General features: G+C 38.1%; 1 long non-coding RNA gene across 1 annotated transcript; it reads right to left on the bottom strand.

Annotated features, from left to right (window-relative positions):
* Nucleotides 1-584: 584 nt before the first annotated feature.
* Nucleotides 585-5333, bottom strand: LOC146005762 (uncharacterized). The gene is made up of 3 exons (XR_014444054.1): nucleotides 5157-5333; nucleotides 834-899; nucleotides 585-677 (listed from the first exon to the last, which is right to left on the bottom strand). It is a non-coding gene; the product is annotated as an uncharacterized LOC146005762 (long non-coding RNA).
* Nucleotides 5334-7261: the final 1928 nt, after the last annotated feature.

Here is a 7261-nt window from a genome sequence, read left to right as displayed (position 1 = left end):
CAGATATTTTTGATGTACTTGAATTCAGGGAACACAGCAGCATCATGTTTTTATACCTGTTGATTCCAGCACATCAAAAGTATCTGTGAATTAGGGGAGATGCTATGGCAATTTGAACATATGCTGGTTGAGATATTTAAATACATTTTTGTATTTTTCTTAGACTATATATATATATATATATATATATATATAGAGAGAGATGGGAAAATAACCCTTTCACTGCGCTATATAAATATCGGCAGCACCTCTATAAGTCCCCCCTGTTAGTGGAGGAGAAAGAACGGATGGATAAAAAAGATATAGCGTGCGCCTTCAATTGATTCACCACCACCACCTTAAATATCAGATGGACATAGATATTTCTGGTAAAACAATTAGTACAATTTATTATAAAATACAATTTGTTCCATATGCAGTCACAGTCTTCTTAATCACAATAACCTGATGCGTTTCGTCCTACGGACTTCATCAGGGGTATTACATATGACTCTAGGTGGTGAAGAACAAAAATCAGCTTTAAAAAATTTTTTTTTTAAAACATAAAGTTATACATATAAGACTTTTTAAATGGTAATATACATACCATATTGGCATGTGTTCTTTGATAAAAAGCTGGATTGTGCTGGTTTCTCAGTAGAATACTGGAACCGTCTAAAAACGTGTCTCTGCAATTTCTATAGAGCAGAACATATTTTTCAGGTATTACGCTAGGAATAACATCAGAGGTGAAGGTACGTATTTCTCTCAATCGAGATAGGAAAGGAGGTGAAGAAGGAGGTAGAAAACGGAGGAAGGTAAAAAAGGTACAAAAAGGTAAAAAAGGTACATACCCCTTTCAGTATGGGATGGGGCAAAAGAGTAGATGATTTGGAGAGGGTTTTTTTCCTCAGTCCTCTCTAAAATAATATAATAAGGGATCCACATGATTTATGTCAGCACTGGTGATATTATGCATAAATCTCAGTTAAGAGTTACCCAAATGATGGATATTTGGAGTACTCAATACTTCCAAAACCAGAGAACAACAAGGTTTTCACCCTGCACCAAATACTATATCATGTAGTTTTGTGCATGGTAATTGAAAAATGTCACTGTGTGATATAATTTTGTACATAATAATCTAAAGGACTTTGGCTTTATCCCATCAATTGATAATTCATGACTTCACACAAGCATATACATTGTATCATACAGATTACTACAAGAGTGACAACATAAGAGGCTTTCTCTTTAGGTTACATCTGGCTATTAAATCTCTTGTTCTCAATAACAAGGCACAAGATGTGATACAAGTTTACAGAATACATAGTATTGATACAAAATGTAGCAATCATGGAAAACTGTATAGTGTCAGGCTATTACTTCCCCTGTGGTCAGTAGCAGAGCACAGGGTAAGCCCGCAGTATTATTACATAACATAGGAATATATATAGGCATATCAATTAGGCATGAAACTTACCCAGAACGCATTCAGTAATTCTCAAGCTGCCACTCCAAATGACTGCAGATGGCTACTAATGCACGCTGGACTGATATATATAGTGAAGTACCCGGAACGTCACTTCCGGTTTAATAAAATCGTGCTAACTCCTTTATTTGCGCTATTGAGCCCCTCTAGTCAATAGTTATACCAAGGAGGGATGCCAGGAATGACGGGGATATGTCCTATATAATCATACTGTTGATAGAGCATTAGCGCATCACCTTGAATCAGGCGTGCGTTCCAAATGCGTTCCAAAGCTCAGGAGCTACTTCCGCCCAGAAGCTCTCACCGAGATTAGCTCTCCCACCTTCAGGGAAACTGCGCTAGATTAGTTCCTACTTCTCTAAGAGGAGTCTTGAACTTAACTACCGGTTACCACGAGCTTATTGTTATTTTCGTGCCCTTGATCATTGGATATTCTAGAAGTTATGTGGCGGTGTAACAGGGATTAATAGTATATTATATACTTCTGATTAAGTGGGGCTGCTATACAACGTCCTCTAGCGGGCGTGCGTTCCAAATGTGTTCCACCGCCCGGAAGTCCCCTCTCTAATTAGTGTTCTCACGCTGGGGAAAATACTGTTTAAACACCAAGGTTCCTATTCCCATAAAAAACGAAATAATCAGTGTAAAATATATAGTGATTTATTATGTTTTAAATGCAGCGATTAATTTATATATTACTACAAGAGTCTGAATTTTGTGAAAAATAGTTTATTCTTATTGGTGCATAATATAATATTTATTTATTATTTAAATCAATAAATATGGAAATTATGGAAAAGCATAACTTTTATAATAAAAGATTATTATATAATAAAAGATTATTTAAATATATTTTGATTTTCATTTTGTGTTTTTATATTGGTGATTTCGTGACTTTATCTTTATATATATTGTATAGAACACCAAGGTTCCTTTTCCCATAGAAAACATATAAACTACGAAATATGGATTCCTACTAATCAGTGTGTTATATATATATTTTATTACATTATAAATGCAGTGATTAATTTATTTATTACTACAAGAGTCTAAATTTTGTGAGAAATAGTTTATTCTTATTGGTGCATAATATAATTATTATATAGATATATTTATATTTTCATTTTATATTTTTATATTAGTGATTTCGTGGCTATATCTTCATATATATTAATATGGCTAAATTTTCGAATGGAAAGGGGGGGATATAGTTCCTGTCTTTTTCATGATATTTGAGATGCCTTTATATTTACAACTTCATCTTTTTACTTATTTTTACAATTATTCATTCAATTCAAAAAAGAAAAAGAAAAAGGAAAAGGAAACGGAAAAGTAAAATTAAAAGGAATAAGAAGAATTACACCCTTGTGAGATATATAATCGGCTTTTGGTCTAAAGGAAAAATTTAATGTCCCAGAAAAGAAACTATGTCCACATTCTCATTAAGTCCCTTTGGGACAAGTGTGTCTAGCGAATAGATCCAAAAAGTCTCCCTTTTCGATAGTTTCAGATCTTTGTCCCCTCCTCTTGGGTCTGAGAATATTTGTTCGAGAACTGTGAACTTAAAGTTGTTGCTATCTACCTGGGAGTTATGCTTTTCCAGGTAGTGCCTAGGTAGACTATGTGTGACCACTTTGTTTTTAATGTTGCGCATATGCTCTTGAATGCGCAATTTAATTAATCTTTTTGTCTTACCAATGTATGCCAGACCGCAATCACAGGTTATTCTGTAAATTACGTACATTGACATACAGGTAATTGGAGCATTCAGTGAGAAATTTTTATTATTGATTCTACACTTAAAAGTATTTAGTCCATTGTACCGGCTCTCCGTCTAAGGATTTGTAGTGCGCCGGGTGTCAGGACCAAACACTTGTGGGATCAAGTGTATAAGCAGCGTTGCGGGGGGGAGTGCTACACTCACGGCGTCTTGTACAAAGAAGATTCAGCAGTCTGATTTACAACGTTTCAATGCCTTTATTTTGGCATTTTACCATATATATATATACCTGACGAAAATGCCAAAATAAAGGCATTGAAACGTTGTAAATCAGACTGCTGAATCTTCTTTGTACAAGACTCCGTGAGTGCAGCACTCCCCCCCGCAACGCTATATATATATATATATATATATATATATATATATATAGAGAGAGAGAGAGAGAGAGAGAGAGAGAGAGAGGCAAAGAGGACCGCACTCTCACTAATAATGGAGTAACTTCCGGGGTGTTCAAAGGGAGTTGACGTGGATCACCACGTGCCCCTAATCTATTCCAGAGCATCCCTCCCTTGTTGGGGGGGAATTGAACACTCGCCTTGATATAATGATAGGACAAAGTCACTGGTGTTGTGTAAAAATCACATAACTTGTTTATTCCAGTAAGGTAATTTCCATCATTGCCCCGACGTTTCGGTCCACAAACGGACCTTTCTCAAGGAGCTTTTTAGATGGATCATCAGCGCATCAAATAGCCTATACCTCAGCCCTGGAGGATCCGTAGCTGTTTCCAGATCCTCCAGGGCTGAGGTATAGGCTATTTGATGCGCTGATGATCCATCTAAAAAGCTCCATGAGAAAGGTCAGTTTGTGGACCGAAACGTCGGGGCAATGATGGAAATTACCTTACTGGAATAAACAACTTATGTGATTTTTACACAACACCAGTGACTTTGTCCTATCTTTATATCAAGGCGAGTGTTTAATTCCCCCCCAACAAGGGAGGGATCCTCTGGAATATATATATATATTTATATATATATATATATATATAAAGCTATATATAGATATATTCTACATAGAGCACATCTGAACAAAATCTGAGCTGTGAGGAAAAATGTTAACAAAAAGTGCGTTGATTTGACACCGAATGACCTGTAGCGGAGATTTAGGGGTCTATTTACTAAGTGGCTCCTAACTACCATATTTATGAAAGGAGCTGCTTGATACTTTATCTCTTTCAAAGCTTAGTAAATATACTCCTTATTCTATTGCTATCATAATAGAATAACATTTTAATAGGTGGGCATTCCCTAACCCAGTTGTTCGGAAACTTTCTTGACCAGGACGCCCTAGAATATCAGCATTTGCTCAAGGCACTGCTAGTCAAAAAGTTTCTTACGGATAAATAAAAAAATAAAGCAAATTGTGCTTAACTGGCAGTTATGTGGTGGGGAACATAGCTGTGGATCTAATTGTCCATACCTTTTATGATTGGCAGCCTCCAGCCCTGGTTTTGGTATCACTTAAAGCATAAATAATTTGTTCTGGTAGTGGAACCCCAACCCGAGGCATCCTTGCAAACACCTAGGGCACACAGTTTGGGAACCACTGCCCTAACCACAAAACTGATTTTTCTGCATTTCTGGCATTGCAATAAATTGTAGTTTTGAACAGTTTTCTTCTTTCTCCAAAATATAAAACATCTGTAATAACACATTATTAAAGGTGTCTAAAGATAGAGCCTCCTGAATGTGTGAGCATCACGCTATTCACACTTTGAGGTGTATTCAATGCCGCGGCGAGCGGCCAGCGAGGGGGTTAAACAGCAAGGATTGCAGAAAACCAGCGATCCTCGCTGTTTAACCCCCACGCCGGTCGCTCGCTCTATTCAATGTTCTGGGGAAATCCTCGCCATCACAGGACGGCAGGACTGAGGGAATAACAGAAATCATATTTAATACTCACTTGCAGGTTCTTTGCAAGAACAAAATATCTGATGCTGATTTTGTGGCCTGCTTTTCTTTAAGCCCCAAACTGGCCTGTTCGCCTCAGTCTGTGACACACTGCTTTCTACGTAACGTGTCTCATCCACATGGATCCTCTCCAGTCTCCTCCTGCTTCCTCCATTAGGAGAGATGGAACACTCCCAGTAACCACTAATATGTTAGTTGTTGCAGAAAAGACTTCCTCTGTATACAATGTATTACTCCCTCTAGTGCCAATATAGAGCAATTGATGATTCTCCAGCAACCTAAAAGTTACAGTGAATAAAGTACAAGTTCTCTATTCTCCGAAAACACTGTATCTGTTTTATGTTATCTTTAGTAGAATTACATTGCTTTAAATTCTTATGTATACATAGGTTACATTACTTACAGTATATCTTTTGGTATCATGTATATATAATAAGATTTCATATAGTGTACTGTAAAACGCCACTATGGTATTTTCTCTTAGGAAAAAATATTCTAGACTGCATACAGTACTATATTAACTACATTTATTATTTCTTTACAGTTTCTTATATAGCGCAGCAGATTCCGTTGCGCTTTACAATGGTAGACAGTGATAAAACAAACTGGGTAACAACAGACAGACTTGGGGGTTAGAGGGCCCTGCTGCAAGCTTACAATCTATAGGGTCATAGGAGGGAAACGCAAGGACAGGCACCAGCAATAGCATAGTAGTCCCACCAAGTTGCAGGTCCATAAGGGAAGCTATATAATACATAAGTGCCTCAGAGGGTTATGCGTGTGGTACTTAAATATGATAGGCTTGCCTGAAGAGGTGAGTTTTCAGGGAACACTTGAAAGTTTGGAGGCTAGTGGAGAGTCTTATTGTGCGTGGAAGGGCATTCCATAGGATGGAAGCAGCCCGATGAAAGTCCTGTAATAGTGAATGGGAGCTAGTGATCCGTGCAGAAGAGAGACGGAGGTCTTGTGCAGAGCGTAGTGGTCGAGATGGGAGATATTTTGTGATAAGTAAAGAGATATATGCTGGTGCAGTATGGTTAATAGCTTTATATGCGAGTAGAAGGGGGAAATTTACTAATATGAATTCGTAAAAAATAGGTGTATTCGTAGTCAGAAATACACCTATTTTTTACACATTTGTATTTTTGGGATTTACTATCCCGAAAATACACCAATTCGTATTCCTAAAGATGGCACATTCGTATTTGTATTTACAAATACGAATGTCTACACCATTGATAGGATACGACAGGAATCACTATTCAAAAGAATGGTGGTTCCTGATTTACTAAGCAGCCGTATTGATAATACGGCTGCTAATTGGCGTGAAACAGCCACGAAAATATGGCAGGAAAATACACCTTATTTTCCTGTCGTATTTGCTTTAAGCCTGCACGGATCAGTCAGATCCGTGCAGGACCTACAGTGCAGGACAAGGATTAGTGATAAATAAAATAAGAAACTACAATATTAAAATTCCCCCAAGTACCAAATTTAAATCGCCGCCCCCATGAACGCCTGCCCACCCCAAGCCTGCGAATGAATGTTTTGAATAAACATCCATATGCAGCCTTGCGTGCGGACCCAAAATCATTCGATGGTCACTGACACTGCCTGGTGACTTAGATTAGTGGCTCCCTTCTCCGAGAACAGGAAGAGCAGCTGACACCAAGTCATGTCAGCTGCCCGCTCCCTGACGTTCGCATGGGGACATCCCAGAATATTCCTGGGCACACCCAGCCTTTTTTGTGGGTATACCCAGGAAATGCTGGGCATTTGTCTCCTCCTGCACGCCCCCCCTGCTGTGAGCACCTCAGAGACTATGCAAGTCTCCAAGGGCACCCGCAGTGAAGACCTACCCAGCATGAGGACCATGGTGAAGACAATACCAGACAGCATAATTTGGAGAATAATTAAGCAATGATTCAGATCAGATATTGTTTTTATAGAATAGGAAATCACCACAACCTGCTGGCACAACAGATAATATGACATGCTCTGAATCAGTCTAGTGTATCCCTTGTAAAATGGATACGTCAGCCTATTTTAGAATAAGATAGGAGCCCCAGAGCTACTGTAGAATAGAAATCTGGAAGA

The sequence above is a fragment of the Crinia signifera genome, chromosome 1, assembly GCF_055691185.1.
Source record: "Crinia signifera chromosome 1, ASM5569118v1, whole genome shotgun sequence".
NCBI classification, from domain to species: Eukaryota; Metazoa; Chordata; class Amphibia; order Anura; family Myobatrachidae; genus Crinia; species Crinia signifera.
The sequence above is the reverse complement of the archived record's forward strand: the minus strand, read 5'-3'. Positions and strand labels throughout refer to the sequence as shown.